General features: G+C 49.8%; 1 long non-coding RNA gene across 3 annotated transcripts; it reads right to left on the bottom strand.

Annotated features, from left to right (window-relative positions):
- Positions 1 to 9,865, bottom strand: LOC111091816. 3 transcript variants are annotated; one of them, XR_005376249.1, is made up of 5 exons: positions 9,786 to 9,865; positions 8,739 to 8,954; positions 962 to 1,018; positions 197 to 348; positions 1 to 59 (listed from the first exon to the last, which is right to left on the bottom strand). It is a non-coding gene; the product is annotated as an uncharacterized LOC111091816 (long non-coding RNA). The 3 variants fall into 3 exon arrangements; XR_005376251.1 differs by having other exon boundaries at positions 8,886 to 8,954; positions 9,786 to 9,838; XR_005376250.1 differs by lacking the exons at positions 8,739 to 8,954; positions 9,786 to 9,865 and adding an exon at positions 3,126 to 3,524.
- Positions 9,866 to 17,391: the final 7,526 nt, after the last annotated feature.

The following is a 17,391-nucleotide window of genomic DNA, read 5'->3' as shown; positions in this document are numbered from 1 at the left end:
TGCCTATGTCTCTGCCTCTCTCTGCCTCGCTCTCTGTGTCTCTCATGGATAAATAAAATCTTTAAAAAATAAGATAAAAAAAAATAAAACATCATCTTACTTATGCTGTTAGGTGTGTCACACAGCTGGGAGGACCCAAAAACTGGAGGGGACTTAGTGGCTGACGCTGGAATCATGTGGAGTCTCATTCACTCACCTCTCTGAAGATGTGTGCTGCCCGGGGAGCCAGCTGTCACCGAGATGGGGTTCCCCTCCACAGCTTGCTCGGCCCTCCCCATGGCGTGATGGGTAGGTTCCAAGGGAAAGCATCCCAAGAAGACAGACAGTAGCCATATCACCTTCTATGACCTAGACCCAAAAGTCATATAGAGTCACTTTGCAACATTCACGAACCGATCCATATGCAATAAAAGGTAATCTAGACCCCACATCTTGAGGGGATAAGCGACAATCTCACATCACAAGAGCAGCCCGTTATATGGGAGGTCTGGTTACAGCCTTCTTGGAAAAATGCAATCCGGTTATGCTGTTTGATTATATTTTTTAAATCACTAGTAAAGACTACTCATCAAGGTAAGATCTCTCATTTGACAGAGGAAATCAGAGCCAAGAGGTGATGAACCCCAGGAAGCCATAACGACCACGTTTGTGCTCTCTCTTTGACTATGTTTGAAGGCAAAATCATTCTTGTGCTGCCCAACTGCGTGAGCCAAAAATGTCCTCCTTTTTTTATTTAAGCTGATTTGAGTTTTCTTTCACTTGGAATCAAACGATTTCAAAATAACATAGTGTGTATATATTATTTACCACTTTGTTGGGTGGTATTTTAGGCTGCTTATAAAAATACACACATACTATGCAGCAAGATAAAAATGGTTTTTAAAAACTAAGGAAATTAAGCCCAAGAGAAAACAATAGAAAAAAAATGTTTAGTTAAAATAAGGCTGAGGTTGGAACTCACAATTCATGCTGGAAGATCATGAACGCTTAATAGAAGGAGAGGAGAGCAACTGAGAAACTGTGGAAATAATAATAAAACAGAAAGGACATGAGTGGCTGGATCCATTAGGGTTTGTTGACTAAATGTGAAGAATAAAGGATAGAGTAGGGTACAGTAAAAGTCCTGGAAAATTCTTATGTTTCTGGCTGGGTGATTGGGGCAGACAGAAGTCCAACCCACTGAGGTAGGAATATGTCAGTGAAAATATGAGTTTTGGGGAGGATTATTTGGAGGTAAGCAATTCTTTCTGGACACTTTGAGGATACGGTATCATGAGCGTGCAAAATGGGGTTGCAAATGGGCAGTTGGCTTTCTAGGAGAGCAAATGGGGAATAGCTCTGAACTAGAGATACGATATAGTTAACAATATAAATATATATTTTTTAAGATTGATAATGGGCCAGGCACTGGGCTAATTACGGGGGGTAACCGGATAAGCACAAGAGGCAGGATTTCTGTCCTCATGTTGCTGACGCTTCACCAAGAATCATCAGCAGATAAGTGATGGTTGAGGTCATGGACGTGCGTGAGGTCGCCCAGGAACAGTGGGGCGAGCCAAGGGAAAGGACCCACAGAGGAGACTGGGAGGGGTGCCTGGGTGGCCCAGTCACTAAGCATCTGCCTTTGACTCAGGTCATGATCCCAGGGTCCTGGGATCGAGCCCTGCATCAGGCTCCCTGCTCAGGGAGGAGCCTGCTTCTCCCTCTGCCACTCCCCCTGCTTGTGTGCGTGCTCTCTCTCCATATCTCTCTCTCTCAAATAAATAAAATCTTAAAGAAGAAGAAGAAAAAAAGGAAGAAGAAGAAGACGACAACGATGACCACGACTGGGAAAGCCTGCCAGAGACATGGAAGAAAAACCAGAAGCGATGGTCCAAATGCCACCCAGGAGAGAGGATGTGGACTATGTACAAAGGGACTCAGTAAAACCCTATGTAAATATGTTTTATTATTATCATTTTTGGCTCCCATCTCTCTCCACCTTTTCTAAGATCTCCTTTTATGTACTTGCCTTACCTAAGTTTCTTGAGGGCGGGGACATTTTTCACCGTGGTAGCCCCAGGTGGCTGGGCTAGTGTCCGCCCTTATACTCAGGCAGTGCGTGGGGAAGTATCACGTCTACTAATCATCACGAGTGTGTGAGCACGTGTGCTTCTGTGTGCATGCATGCACATGGGGCCGGACCTGAGGACAGGGGCTGGACAGGGCCTTGGGCTCGTGGTCCTCTGATCTAAATTCAGTCTCTAACACGTTAAGTCACCCAATCAGTACGCACTAAACTGAAATTTCTGCCCTGTTCCAGTGGCTAAGCATTCACATCTGATATCTGAGCATAAATGTACAGCCTGTAGGGAAACGATTTGTTTTCTGCTCTCCGATCCCTGTTGCTCCTTTGCACAGTGTGTTCTCACAGGGCTGTTTTTATTCCAGTGTTGAAATAAAGGTTTCCAAGGTTAGTAAGCAGGGCACTTAGCCTAACCAAGCCCTAAACAAAACAGGTCTGCTGGGATCTGAAAAGGCAGCCCTAGCAACCGGGAATTTAGGACCAGAGGGACCCAAGAGATCATCTAGCGATGGCAAGAGTCTAGTCCCGCCCCTCTTTTACAAGCAACAGAACAAATACTGAGAGAATTTCCAAAAATTGTCCAAGGACACAGCTAGTTAATGGCAGAGCTGGGATTAGACCCAAGTGCCCAGGCTCCCAGGCCTTTGATCCTTGCACTACACACAAGGTTTTCTCTTAGACTGACTTTTACCTATAAACCTGGAGTACAGTACCCTTGGCTAGCCTTCCTACCACATGGGATTTGAATAACGCTGCAGGGGCACAGCTAGTAGCCCGTGCTTGGGGTGGCCCCAAACAGGAGCACAAGTGAGGGCCCTTCCTAGCACTGTGTGGCAGTCTAACCTTTTATTTCCATAACATTTAAACTAGTGTCTCTACACAACATTCACCATGGCATAACAGTTGCAAAGGCTGGAGACCAGAAGTTTCTCCAGATTCTTTTTGCAAGACCTCGGGCTGCCATCTTTCTGTAACTGACTATCACTGGAATGGCAGGGCAAGGGAAAATATCATTAACAAATACAAAAAAAAAAAAAAAAAAACATTTTAAAATGGTCACCTGCTCCCATTTACGTCTCACTTGAAGTCCTAATCTTCTATTTACGACATTAGAATCCTCTCCAGTGGCAACTAATTGTGGTGTCACAAACAAAGGATTATAACTACTTGAGGAATAAGCAGTGGAGAGGAAAGGTCCTGTCTCCATGTCAGTGTTTCTGGCAAATCTGTTCTTCGAGACACAAAATACAGCATCCATCTGATTCTCACATGCGATAGTAACAATAAGGCCTAACATCTCTTGAGTCTCTGGGTGAGTACTTTTTCACATATGTGACCCCAATTAATGTTTGTAACAGTCTCTCAAAACAGAAATGATTCATGATTCACCACAATGGAAAAGCAGAGTTAGAAAGGTTAAATAAATTGCCCAGTGTTGTTACAGATGGTGAGTGGCAGCGCCAACATTTCCTACAAGAGGGCGGGAGGATTAAATGTGATCTTCAAAATATGAAATACGACACGGACAAATTCCATAGCCTTATAGGTTCTTAAAGAAATCACAAATGTCAGATTAAAAAGTTATCATCCCTTGGGGCGCCTGGGTGTGCAGTCAGTTAAGCATCCAACTCTTGGGTTTCGGCCCAGGTCATGATCTCAGAGTCCTGAGATCAAGCCCCACATTGGACTCAGGACAGAGTCTGCTTGAGAGTCTCTCGCCCTCCCCCTGTCCCTCCCAATTGTGCACTCTCTAAAATAAATAAATAAACCTTAAAAAAAAAAAAAAAAGTTGTCATCTCTTTTACAAAGCTCCCAGGACCTGGAGAAGTTAAAGGAGTCTTTCCCAAATTCCCGGAGCCAGTAAATAGCAGAATGGACTCCTCGTTCCTTATTCATACTCTAGCACACTGACCTGTAAGGTCACCTCAGTTATTACCAAGCATCCAATATGGGCCAGGGACAGTTCTGGGCATATCCCTTATCTCATGGAATCCTTGCAATAAACTCATAGGGCAACGATTACCATGCCCATCTTACAAACAAAGAAACTCAGGCCAAGAGAAATGGGAAGTTAGAATCCACCGGAGCCTAAATGGCAAGCCAAGTCTCCCTACTGCTGGCTTGTTCCCTTTGTCTAGATCAAATTATGTCCCCCCCCCAAAAAAAAACCAATTGAAAGGGTCTGAATCACCTTTATAATAAAAAAAAAATGTCCACCCATCTATCATTATGTTTCAAATTTCCACTGATTCATTCCTTCAGAATTATATTTTGGAAGAGAACGCTAATGTCCACCACTTTCTTCCATGTTACCTAGGCCCCCCTTGCATTACCAGTAGGATGTGAGAAGTGGACACACCATCCTGGCCTGAGCCCTAAGACCACAGGTGTGTATCCCTTGCACATTTTTCCTTTCTTGCTGCCTGGATGATGGCATGGAGGCAACCAAACTTGGACCACGTAGATGAGGGTAACACTCTCAAGGACGGTGGACGACTGAAATGAAAGAAATGTAAATCCTTGAATGACTGTATGGAGCAGACCTGTGCCAACCTGGGACATTTACCTCCGACCATTATCTGAGAAAGAAATGAAATTCTATCCTCTTCGAGCCACTCAAATTACTGAGCAATGATAAATAGCCATCATTTCAAGCCACTGAGTTATACTGTGACGCTGCAATATCTGCTGATGGGAGCAGCATAGGGAGCCTCCCTCAGGAGGCCATTCCATGGCTCTGGCAGCAGGAAGTCACGGGCCAGTTTAAGCAGGAAATAATCTTTCAAGAGAAGAGTGAGTAGTGGAGAGGCAGCCTCAGGAAAATAGGCAGGAAGAAGGGAAGTTGGGCAACTGAACCCATGGCCCCAAATTACACCCTAGGAACAACCTGGAGACACACTCCCATGGCCACAGCTGGACACCGATTGGACACCAGAGCTGGCACTGGGAAGTGGGCATCACTGCTGCTCTGGAATCCATGCTTGCTGTTGCCAGAACAAATTCCCCCACCATCCTCGCCTCCTTGCCTCTCCCTTTCCAGAGTCTGAGTCTAAAACCAGAGAATCTGATTGGCCACACCTAGATGAAGTACCCAAGCCCAGCCTTCCTGGGAAGGGGGTAGATATCTGGCTCTTCCAGCAACTCTAGTCTCACTATGGCTCCTATAAGAGAGAGGTTCGGATGCTGGGCAGGCAAAAAAAAAAAATAATAATAATAATAATAATAATTAATAAAAGCTGCAAAGTGTCCTCCCAGAAGAAAAATGCTTCTAGAACAATATGGTTCTATGGAAACTCTTAGGTTTGAAAAGTACTCTCCGAAGGTTCTTGCTTCCTCCCAGCTTGTTACATCCGACCCCCTGGTTTGTCTTCATCGGGACTCTCAGTTACAAATGACAGAAACATCATTAAAACTACTTTATGCGTTTGAAAAAGGAGGAGAGTTACTGGCTCAAGTAAGCAAATAGGAGGGACCTATTGGGGTGCAAGGCCTGAATGGGGTCACGGGTGCTCACTAGTTCTCTGTTCTGCTTTCCCTTGGAAGGCCCTCCGTTGCCACCACAGGGAGATACTTCCTGCCTCCTGAGGCACGGACCCTCTCCTCTCCGGGTACCCAGAGTACAACGAGAATCTCTCCCTGGCAGTTTATGGTGTTTGCTGACCCAGCCACAGCAGGCAGGTGGCACGATGGTCACATTCCCACAGCTGCAGGCAGCTCCACCCAAGCCACGGGGACGGTGAGTACAGGACGGCAATTTCACAAGGAAAACCAGGCTACTGCTGCCAGAGGGAGGAGGAAAAGCAGCAAGAGATGCCTGTCAAAGGGTCACACTGACGCCCTCGCCTCCGACACCCCTAGGTTACAGAAGGGGTTGAAAACCATCGCCACACAACCCAAGCCGAACAAAGAAGCCCCCCTAAAGCAGAGTTCTGTCTCCCATTTTCTGCGAGGCTCAGCTTTGCATCCCTAAGACAGGTCTGAATGCTTCTTTAGGACAATAAACATCATTTGATGTAGGTAAACTGGGCTCCTCGACCTTGGCACTATTGACATTTGGGGTTGGATCATTCTTTGTTGTGGGAGATCTGTTCTGGACACCGTGGAGTGTTGAGCAGCGGTGACGTGGTCTCCACTCCCGGCTATGAAATGCAAAATGTCTCCAGAAATTGCCAAATGTCCCTTAGGGACAAAAGTGCAACCCCCACCCCACCCCACCCCACCCCGGGTAAAACCCACCAGACAAGGAGGCAGGAGAACAGAGCAGCAGTGGTCTGAGTCCTCACCGGGAAGGACACACCCGAGTCACCGGGTGCAGCCGGGCCCCCTCCAGCCCCAGCTGGACTCCCGAGCAGACCTGGGCTACGGGACACTAGAGGCAGAGCCAGAGACCTTCTAGTCCTGCTCCAGAACTGCGGCTCGGGGCCGGGCCTGGCCTCCGCGTGTCCTTCAAGTTCTAGATCATCATCACACCTGTCGCCGCTTGCTGAGCGCCTGCTGCATACACGGCTCCGCTGGATGCCTGCGTGCACCTGCTCGCTCAGTCGCCGCAGGGATGCCCTCACGCAGAGGTTAGGCCCGTTTTACAGAGGAGGACGTGAAGCGCTGGGAAATTAACTGCCCCCAAATCACACTTTTTAGTAAATGTTCAAACTGAGATCGGAATTCGTGTCCGCAGTCAGGCTGCAGAGCCCTCGCCTTGGCTGTCGCGCCCCGCAGCCCCTCTGTCGTCCGCTTCCCACGGCTTTCGGCCCGCGGGCTGCCATCGCTTATGATTTATATTCCAGTTTTTCTTCTCTTTGAGGTTTTACTTTGTGTTTCCTCATAGGATCCCCGTGCTTTCGGTCTCCGCCTTGAGACTGTGATCCCTGCAGACCTCAAACAACGGAGGACCAAATGACGATGACCATCACTCTCCGTGGAGGACCGCGCTTCGCTATGTCGCTTGGGGATTTGGTCACTTTAGAGATCTGCTTCACGATTTCCGTTGGAATCGGGGGTTCAGGGAGGTCAGGCCATTCACTGGATTTAGGTTTATCATCTCAGAGGCCTCATAGCATGATTGATGAAGGGGCTTACGCTTGGGACTCAGGCGACCGAGGTCTTACTTTGGGCCCCACTGCAGACTTGCTGGGTGACCTTGGGAAAATGATTTAACATCTCCGAGTCTCATTTTCCTGACCATCAAATTGGAGGCCCCAGGCTTACCAACCTATGAGCCCTCCCCTAGCCAGCTGAGGAAGGCGCTACGGCTGAAATTAATTCCACGAAATTTTGAAACTAGGCCCCAAATAAATAGCAAGTGCTGCTTTGCAGGGGGGAGGCTGGAGAGAGCTCCGCGTGTGGAATAACAGCTCACCGCTGACCTCAGCCATGCTCCATGAGGACAAAGTAGGGGGTAGGGCTGTGTCATCTGAGTCTTGATATAAAAGTTAATTAAAAATGTATGCCCAGGCTGAAGGAGGACACCTAGTGAATTAGTGATGGCCCTCGGATGTCTACGTTTCAGGGGTGACAGCATCCGTACAGAAGGCCGGAGGTGGCCCTGGAGGGAGGGCCTGCGAGGAGCCGGGTAACCAAGAGCCTGGCTCGGAAGGTCCTCGTCGCCTGGTTTTGGGTGTAGCCATTGGGTGTAGCCCCGGTGCAGAAGGAGACTGCCTTTGAGTATTAGGTTAACATGACTCATTTAGCAGGAGTCGTGGGGCGAACGCTGTGCCTCCCGCAGCACCGGGGCACGCGCGGGCCCACCCCGCCGCCTTCTGCGGCCCAACCTGCTGGCTGCAGCGAACACAGCACCACTGGAGTCGAAAAGAGGGGCCCCGTCGCAGGAGTGGGGACCCTACAGAGATGACAGAGTGGCCTGGCCGCCTGCCAGGAGCCCGTGACCTCTGAGGTCGAGCAGGCCCCTAACCTCTCCCTGGCACACTGAGGCCTAGCCCAGCTGCTGTCAAATGCTTCTTCTGTCCTGAGTCCTCGGAGGGAGTCTCTCTACTGGATCCTCACCGCCTAAGAACTTGAAACCCACCAGAGCTGGAGGGAACCCTCCTGCTTTTCATAGGAAGGGTGGTAGGGGAGCCAAGAAACCCTCCAGGGAGCACTCAGGAAAGGGGCCTCCTCCTGTCGGCGGGCACCAGGCCGTGGGCCCTGGACTGCATGCCCTGCCCGTAAAGGGAAGGCCCGGGGCGGGGGCTCTGGGAAGCCACCCAGGCCCTCCCTGGCTCCTCCTGTCCCGGGCAAACGCACAAGCTCCGGTCTTAGGCACAGGGAAAGTCATCCCCCAGCAGTGGTGAGGAGGAGACAGCTCAGAGAACGATCCAGTGTGAGGAGAGCAAGATGAGGAATGCCAGGTGGCCCCAGGCTCGTGAAACGTGTGCCGGAAGCTGGTCACTGAGGTTGGGAGGTGGCCGCATCGGGCTGGCAGGTGGAGAGGGGACCTAGAGCTCAGAGAGCGTGCATTTGGGGTCATTAGCCACAGGGAGTTAACACTTAGAGGGTGAAAAAAGAAAAAAAAACACGTAGAGGGTGGATGAGTCTGTGGACAGGGGTGATGAGTAGAGGAATAACCAAAACACCTCATTTTAAGGTCCATCCTTTGTTCAAGAGATGCCAGGTTTTCTCTGCCAGGTCACTGTTCAGTGATTAGGAAGTGCAAATGTGATGATTGTCACATACAAACCTGGAAACAACTTTAAAGTCCCAGTTAAGAGGACAGCCAGCGGTCACGCCTCAGCACCTTCCAAGCTTTGACAGATGTGCTGGGGAAGCTTCCCTGACGCCCCCTCCCCAGGCCCGATGGATGCCTCCTCCAACTGCTCGACAGCACCTCCTCGATTTCAGGACTTCCTCTGCTCAGTGTACTCAGTCCCCCGAGTGCTGGAACAGTCATTGGCGCCTGGAAGGGAGTCATGAATGAATGAATGAATGAATGAATGAATGAATGAATTTAATCACCAATCTTTCTACTAAACACTAGACCCCTTCTTAAGGGCCATTTCTATAGCCAAAGCCCCTATTCCGGTTCCTGACACACAATGTTTCTCAATGAGGCAAAATTGTCCAATGCCGACCACGGGCAGTTTGCTCTCGGGCTGCCCTGGGCACCGGGTGCTCCCACCCAAGTCTCCCCACACCACCCGAAGTTTCGATGAGTTTCTGAGCTGTTTTCTAGACAAGCAGTATAGCCACTTACTTCACCTCTAAAAACATGTGTGCACATTATTTCTTTTGGCTCAAGATGAAGCCAGGCAAGAGTCCACCCTCCTCCAACAGCAGAAAAATAAACACAGGACACAGGGCGAAGCTTAAAGGAGGAGAAAATGTCCACCTGTTTTCATTCTAAGAGCTTATTCCACAAGAAACTGCGTGCTGTGGAATCATACACGAGAACGTCCCGGTCCCCCAGGCTCTGTGGGTGGATGCGCAGCCTCCTCCGTGGACCCCCTCGGTAGCCCGGGTAGCAGGACAGCACCTTCCCCATCCAAGCTGCATAATAGCCATAATTACCACCATCAGGGGGAGTGACAAACACTGTCATTAAAAATGTTGTGTAATCTTCCTTTTTTGTTTTTGCCTGTGGCAAATTAAGACCATTCTCCTCTCCTCTTGAAAGGATTCAGCTGTCCTGCTCCTCTTGCTCTGTCCCCACCCCCTTACCCCCCTGCACCCCCCACCGCCACCCTTGGCTTCTCCCTCCTATTCCCACACCCGTTACCCACTGACTCACCTCCACTGTTCTTCTCTGGGACCAGACCAGAAGCTTCCCCTCTCCCTTCTAATTCAGGGCTGCTGGATCCTCTCCTGTAGTTGGGACACTAGAGCCATGACCCGCCACCACTCACCACAGAGAACCCCCCCAACCCTCCCCTCGTGGAATCTGGTGTAAAGGGAGCATTCCTGCCACGTGCGGGCCTCCTGCAGGAAACCTGTTTGTTGCACAAAATTCGGGCTGTGGTTTGGGGGCCCGTGGCAACGAACTTGAAGTGGGCCCCCTTTAAAGGCTACCCAGCAGGGGTGAAGTCCCATGGCCAAAGGTTGACCTTCTGCGGCAGGTTCATGCCCGCTCCGAAAGGCGAAGAGTCCGAAGCAGAAACCAGCCAACCCAAGGGGTCATAAAAAACTCAACCCGATTATAAAATAACCATTTGTATTCGTGTCCTAGGGCTGTAATTACCACAAATTACCACAAACTGCACGGCCTGAGACAACAGGCCTCTCTTCCGCCCCAGTTCTGGAGGCTGCACGTCCAAAATCAGTGTGTCAGGGGGCTGTCCTCCCTCCCAGGCCGGTGGGGGAAGATACTTCTTTGCCTCCTCTCAGCTTTGGGGGGCTCCCCACCATCCCTGCTATCCTCTGCTCATCCTGGGTCACCCCAACCTCTACCTGCTTCTCCACACGGGCCTCCCACCCAGCGTGTCTCTCCGTCGTTCCAGCCTCTTTTGAGCACACCCTTCTCTGGGTCTGGGATCCCGTCCCACCCAGTATGATCTATCTTAATTAGTTACACCTGCAAAGACTATTTCCCAATCGGAAGTTCCAAGGGGACCCAACCCACCCAGTTCGCTGTTTAAAAGTCACAGGACCAGAAATAGATTTTAAAAATAAAATTTTCTCTGGATTTTCTCTTTCATATTCTCTTGCATATGTTTCAAATATCATCTAGAGAAGGGAAGCACGGAAAGGCTATCTTTTAAGGGGGTGTTTTGAAGGGCAGTTAACCCCAAAGAGTTCCCACAAAGCTAATTTCAATGTAGGGGGCCGAAAGAAAAAAAAAATTTCAAAACAATCCTCCTCCTTAATGTGATTTCAGCTCGGTGTACACACCTCCCTCCTTCCGTGCAGCCCCCCCGGCCCCTACCTCCCAGATTCAGGGGCTGAGGAGTGAGGGACACACTGTGGGAAGGCCAAAATGCCAAGAGATGGAAGTACAGAAGGAAGATCCCTCAGGGCCTTCAAGGCCTCATTTTGGAGTGAATTAAAATTTATTTGTATAAGCTTTTCTTTAAATTTAAGTAAAAAAAAAATGTTCAGCAGCTAGAGCTAAAGTTGCCTTCCTACTTAAATTTGCAGTTCTTAGGGGCACCCCCTGGGTGGCTTAGTGGTTGAGTGGCTGCTGCCTGGGGTCCTGGGAGTGCTGGCTTCAACCAGAAGTGATTTTGCCCTTCCCCCGCCCCACTCCCGGACATGTGGCCACAGGGGGAGACACTTTCAGTGGTCATGGCTAGGAGGGGTGTTACTGGCATCTAGAGATGCTGCTAAACATCCTGCAGGGCACGGGAAAGCCCTTCACAACAAAGAATGACCCGGCCCCAAACATGAAGAGTGCTAAGAAGCCACTGTCTAGCTTGTAGAAAATCTTTCTGGAACCACACTTTGATCATGCCTCTTTCCTGCTCAAATGGCCCATTGTCCTTGAGAGTTCAAGCCCGTTGGCCTAAAGGACCTTCCAGAATTTTCCCAGGGTTGCCTTTCCAGCCTTTTCTCTCACTGCTCCACCCACTATGAGCTCTTCTTACCCACCACCTTAGGCCATGGTGTGCCTGGCCCAAGCCTTTCCCAGCTCACCCTCTTTGCAAATGTTTCCTTCTCTCAGACTCAAATCTTACCTGGCTGCAAGGATCAGCTCAAGCTCCACCCCTCCCAGAAGCTCTGCGGGACCAGGTCTCTCCTGTCAATCTCATCTTGCATCAGTGTCCCCTCACTCAATACACTCCAGCCCCACCGGTCCCCTTGCTGTCCCACTAACACGCGAGCTCTTTGCCACCTGCCCGGTCCTGGCCCTCCACGGGGCTTCATCCTCTGGGTTCCAACCATCACGTCCCATGAGGGCCCTCACTGACCCTCCTACTCACCCCCCACATTCTCCATCATCACTCTACTTGGCTCCTTCATGACATTTATCACTATATAATATTCCATCCGTTCACACCCTTCCCTTCTTCCTACCTGCCTTTTACCTCACCCTAGAATATACACTCTGAGGCGGGAACCTTGTCCTGTACTCATCAATATATCCCAGCCTCGTCTGACTCAAAGTAGGTATTCAAGGGGCACCTGGGTGGCTCAGTCGGTTAAGCATTGGACTTTTGATTTCCGCTCAGGTCATGATCTCAGGGTCATCCAATCAAGCCCCACATCAGGCTCCACAGTGAGCATGGAGTCGGCTTGAGATTCTTTCTCCCCACTCCCCGTGCCTCCCCCTGCTCATGCTCTCTCTCTAAATAAATAAATAAATAAAATCTTTTTTTTTAATATTTTATTTTTTTTATTTATTCATGAGACACACAGAGAAAGAGAGGTAGAGACGCAGGCAGAGGGAGAAGCAGGCTCCATGCAGGGAGCCCGACATGGGACTCGATCTCGGGTCTCCAGAATCACACCCTGGGCTGAAGGCGGCGCTAAACTGCTGAGCCACCCAGAATGCCCAATAAATAAAATCTTTAAAAAAAACCCACACACCAAATAGGTGTTCAATAAATATTTGTTGAATGAGTGAGCGAATAAATGAATGATTGCCCCATTCACACGCACATGCTCTGCGCTGAACTCTTAACGTACATCTCTGTCATTCTCAAGAGCACAGCTGCCCCACTCCCATCGCACGGTGCGTTCAACAGCTACACATCGAATGAATAAGGGCCTGCCACGACTTTAATATCTCCAGAGCTTACATTCTAGTATTTCTAGATTTATTTCTAGATTTAGGCTCCGCAGCAGGCCCGCTTTATTGTTCATTCCAAAGAGTTGGTGACGGGAGCCGGAAGCAGCCTTCTGACTGATTAGGGGAATTACCTGGTAGGTGCCGCATTCTGAGGAAGTCTTCAAACTCGCTACATCTCTGTTTTACGGCACTAATAGGCTCTTATTATCACTGGGCTTTATATTGGTGCTAGGGAGAAGTTGTCATCAGTCGGTTTTTCCAGACCTACAGTCTGCTGTGCAAACACCTGGTGGAGAGCCTCTCAGTTTCTAATTGATTTTCCTCCCTGGGCCGGTTGCAAGGGATAACCATCACTGTATTCACAAGGCATTTTGCCTTGATGTCCCCCAGTCACCTGTGGCAGAGATGCTGCTTCCGGATCCACCGTTTCCTCCTCTCTCACGGTTGTAGAACTTTTCGTTGGGATGTGGCCACCCAGTTCAAGACCACTTTGGCCAGACTCCTACGCACTGAGGTACATCCATGGACAAAGTTCTGGCCAATGGGGTATGAATGGAGGATATGTGTGCACCTTCTTCACGTTGAGCTTGAATGTTGAGTGCCTTTCCCTTCCTTTTCTCTTCTAGCTTAAATGTGGATGTGGTAGGTCCAGATGAGGCCAATGTCCAAGATGGTAGAACAAGGAGGAGAAGGCAAGGGGATCGATGACATCGTAGCTGCTGTGTGACCCTGCATTGCTGAAGTGCAGGCTTTTGTTTAGTTGACTGTTTTTTTTGTGGGTACCTTGTTCCAAAAGATGGCATGATACCCTCACCACTTCCTACCTTCCCCACTAAGAAAGTCAACAGTAACACCCTCGTTCGGTCAAACTGAGGTAAAGAGGGAGCATGACCACACTGTGCAGTAAAATCAGCGGAAATGCTCACCTTGGGCCCCCACCTTCTGGGATGTGTTTTCCTCAGCTTCCTCCACCACCCAAGCTTCTCTATCCTTGGCCTATCCTTGGCCTTTTCCTAGCTCCTTCCAACCTTGATCTTGCCCATGGGCACTGACCAGGTTGGCACAACATGTTCAGGATATTTAGAGAGACCCTGAGTAGGCCTATCTCCTGTCGGCAGTGCTTTTTGCTTTCCCAGATGGCCTCAGCCCATTCCCTTTCCTCAGCTTTCCCTAAGGTTTCATTCACTGCAGGACAAGAAGCACAGTTTCTTCTGCCTTAGAGAAGCCTCCGGAACCGGTGATCGGAGCCTGTCACCGTGGATTGTTTTCAGGTTATCAGAGACCCCGCAAACATTAAGGCTGTTTATGGATACCAAAGTTCTTACAAATGATCCCCATTTCCCTTCCTTCATTTAGCCTTCATTGAAAATAGGTGGTCAGAGTGTCTGCAAGTGTTCTCAATGGAAGCAGCCAAGGAAAAAGGTAGAGTGAGTCACCGGATTCACACAACAAATGCATACTGAGCACCTGTTCAGGTACCAACCCGGGCACTGAGATACCTGGAGCAAGACAGGTAAAGGGCTACCTTGTGGAGCTCCTGTTTTAGTGAGGGAGACAAGGAAGGAAATAAAGGCAGCACAAGGAAGAGAGAGAGAAGAGAAGAGGTGGGAGGAGGGAGAGAAGAGGAATTAAACAATTTTGTATTGTGATGAAAGCGCTATGAGGAAAGTCCAAGGCTAATGGGTCAGGCAGACCTCTCGCAGGAGATTCTGAGCTGAGAGGCCTGAACGACACCCAGCCAGTGCTGGGGATAATCTAGGGAAGGGGCCCCGGAAGAGAGAAGAGCAGGTGACAGGCCTCCGGGGTGGGAACACCTGGATGTGTTGAGGGGTACAGGGAAGCCCCCCATGGCTACCGTGAAATGAATGAAGAGGATAAGGTATGAGACGGACTCAGGTCAAGGTCCTTCCAGCCCCATGAAAGTTCACACGTGTGTCCTTCCAGAACAGATGTGCCTGGAGGTCAGGAAAAGAGATGAGACTCTTACTCTTAACTAAGGTTCTTCCTGAGAAGAGAGAAGCTTAAGAAATATCTGGAAACCTGGCTTCAGTGGAGCCCAAAGTCCTCTAGAAAGCATCCTGCCCGTGTGCACACTTGAGTGATGGTCATGATGGTAGGTACGAGGAACCAACAGCATCGCTCGGCTTTGGTGTTACAGGTATCCTCTCCCACCTTCTCTAAAATATGTACCTTCTACACAAGCAGGAAGGAAAGAGTCTGTTTCTAAGCCTAAATGCTTCATAGAACAACTCATTCTAAAAGCAGAGCCTAGAGGGGTGCCTGGGTGGCTCAGTGGTTGAGCATCTGCCTTTGGCTCAGGGCATGATCCTGGGGTCCTGGGATCGAGTCCTGCATCGGGCTCTCCGCAAGGAGCATGTCTCTGCCTCCCTCTCTGAGTCTCTCATGAATAAATAAACTCTTTTAAAAATAAATAAATAAAAATAAAAGCAGATCCTAGAGTCTAAAGCAAAAGATTCTTGCCTTGAAACCCTTTCCTTCCTGCAGTTATGACATTGCAGCCCCGATGGCTCACTCTCAGCCTTGATTGCCCCAAAACAGGAGTTTCCAGCAGGCCTCTGGGATGACGGAGACGAGCACCTGCGACTCACCCTCTATACGTGGGCCTCAGTTTTATCATTGAAATCAACATGAATGCTTTAGAGACTGTCAGCTCGTTGGCAAGTAGACTCTAGGGTCTACCTTTGTCCCTGTTTGGTAAATCATGATGACGTCAGCCTCTCCCTGTGGCATACCTCCCATTCTCCAGAAGTTCCCAAAAATCACTGCCAGTAGGTCTGTGGCTATTCATTCATCACCTGGGCAGCCAAAGGGGATACCATGAGGGACAGGGGGGCTGTAGCCCTGCCTTCAGGACACTAAGTCTAGTGGGGAACACGGAGACTGAGCAAGTCCCATCTGGAGCAGGTGTCATGCAAGAGAAGCTTCCGTCTGGAAGCAGCCGTCTTATGACAGCAGGTCTGGGCTTGGAGAACTCGGCTCTCCTTCAAGGTCTCATTCATCTTAAGAAATGTGTTCTATTTTTTTTTTTTAAGATTTTATGTATTCATTCATGAGAGAGAGAGAGAAAGAGAGAGGCAGAGGGAGAAGCAGGCCCCATGCAGGGAGCCCACCGCAGAACTCGATCCCAGGACTCTAGGACCAGGCCCCAGGCCGAAGGCAGGCGCCAAACCACTGAGCCACCCAGGGATCCCTGTTCTAGCTTTTGAAGATTGTATTGCTTCGTGATGAATTGAAGAAAATACAGATGCAACTAGTTTTGCTCTCTATCACCTGCCCGCAGGACACCGTCTCCTGAGTCACGGCCCACCCGTCTTTCTCTAGACATGCTTCTGAGCCATGTAACAAAGTGATGTGGTGTGGTGGAAAGGCCCAGCATTCGGCCCAAGACGATCTGGGCTCAAATCCCAGCTTTGCCTCTGAGAAGTCCCCACACACTCTGAGGATAATAACTGCCCCCACCCCCACCACCCCCCACCACCCCCCACCACCCGAGGGATTATTGTGAGGATCCATGTGATCATTTACATGAAAATGCTCTGCAAACTACAGAGCATTATTCTCATGTCAGCTGCTATTTCACAAGTCTTAGCATATTCTGGACTTCAGTTTTCCTGACACTAATATACAGATTCCTGCTATTCCTTTGTGACACCCCTCATTAGCGCCCCTCCTTCCATCTTTTGTTTGCGTTCATTTAAAATCTGAGCTATGGTGGCTCTCCCTCTGCACCGCGTTGGCTGCTTCCTCCCTTTCTTTCTTGTGATTTTTTTTTTTTTTTTTTGTAATGGTACAGATAGGATGTCATTTAAAGGTTCATGACTTTCCTGGGTCCTTTAATCACCCTCAAATCCAAGCCCCCCACCCCCATTCCATTCCATTCCATTCTACCAACTTGGAAAACCAGAAACCTCCTTTTAATCCAGATCAAAACTGTGTCTCTCAGCCTGATACTGAGGAAGGATCAGCATACCCTTCAGCTTGCCCATGAAATCTCACCCATTCAGTGACAGTCCTGGAAGAACCTTATGGAAGCCTCAGGGAACAGAATTTCCTTGAGAGCCTGATAGGGCGGCCTAGACAACCTAGTAGCTGCCCATCTGGGGACTCCTCCTCCTATCCCAAAGTTGTCTTAGGCCTCCCAGACACACCTCCCAGTAGACCTCATCAAACCAGGGAGCTGGGCCTCTGTTTGCTGGCCCCCCGCTCTAGAACACTGCCCCAGCCTTCAGGGCAGTTGGAGGCAGGATGGGAGCCCGGGGGAGGCCAGCCCACGCCATCTGTCGCAGTGCCCTCCAGAGGCAGCTCAAGTGTGCAGGATTCCTTTCCTGTCCAGACAGGCCACCACCCATGGCAACCAGCCGCAGCAGCCTTATCACCCTCTCTGTTCCCGACAGCGCAGGGGGTTTTGCCCCGGGTCGCTTGGAGTCAGAGCAAGAGAGGCCTAATCCTCCACTTGGGAAGGTCCAGTGGTTGCCAGGTAACACTGCAGGCAGAGGTTGGGGGGCTGCAGAGGACAAGCAAGGTGGGGCGATGGATGAACCCAGAGTCTAAGTACAAACCCGTGAAAGCTCAAGCCCACGGGAGGGACATTAACATCACTTCCCGCCCCCCACACACACACTTCGGTGCAAGAGGTCACCGGGTGATGCAG

This window comes from Canis lupus, chromosome 22 (assembly GCF_011100685.1).
Source record: "Canis lupus familiaris isolate Mischka breed German Shepherd chromosome 22, alternate assembly UU_Cfam_GSD_1.0, whole genome shotgun sequence".
Classification (NCBI taxonomy): Eukaryota; Metazoa; Chordata; class Mammalia; order Carnivora; family Canidae; genus Canis; species Canis lupus.
This window is presented reverse-complemented; position numbering and strand designations above follow the sequence as displayed.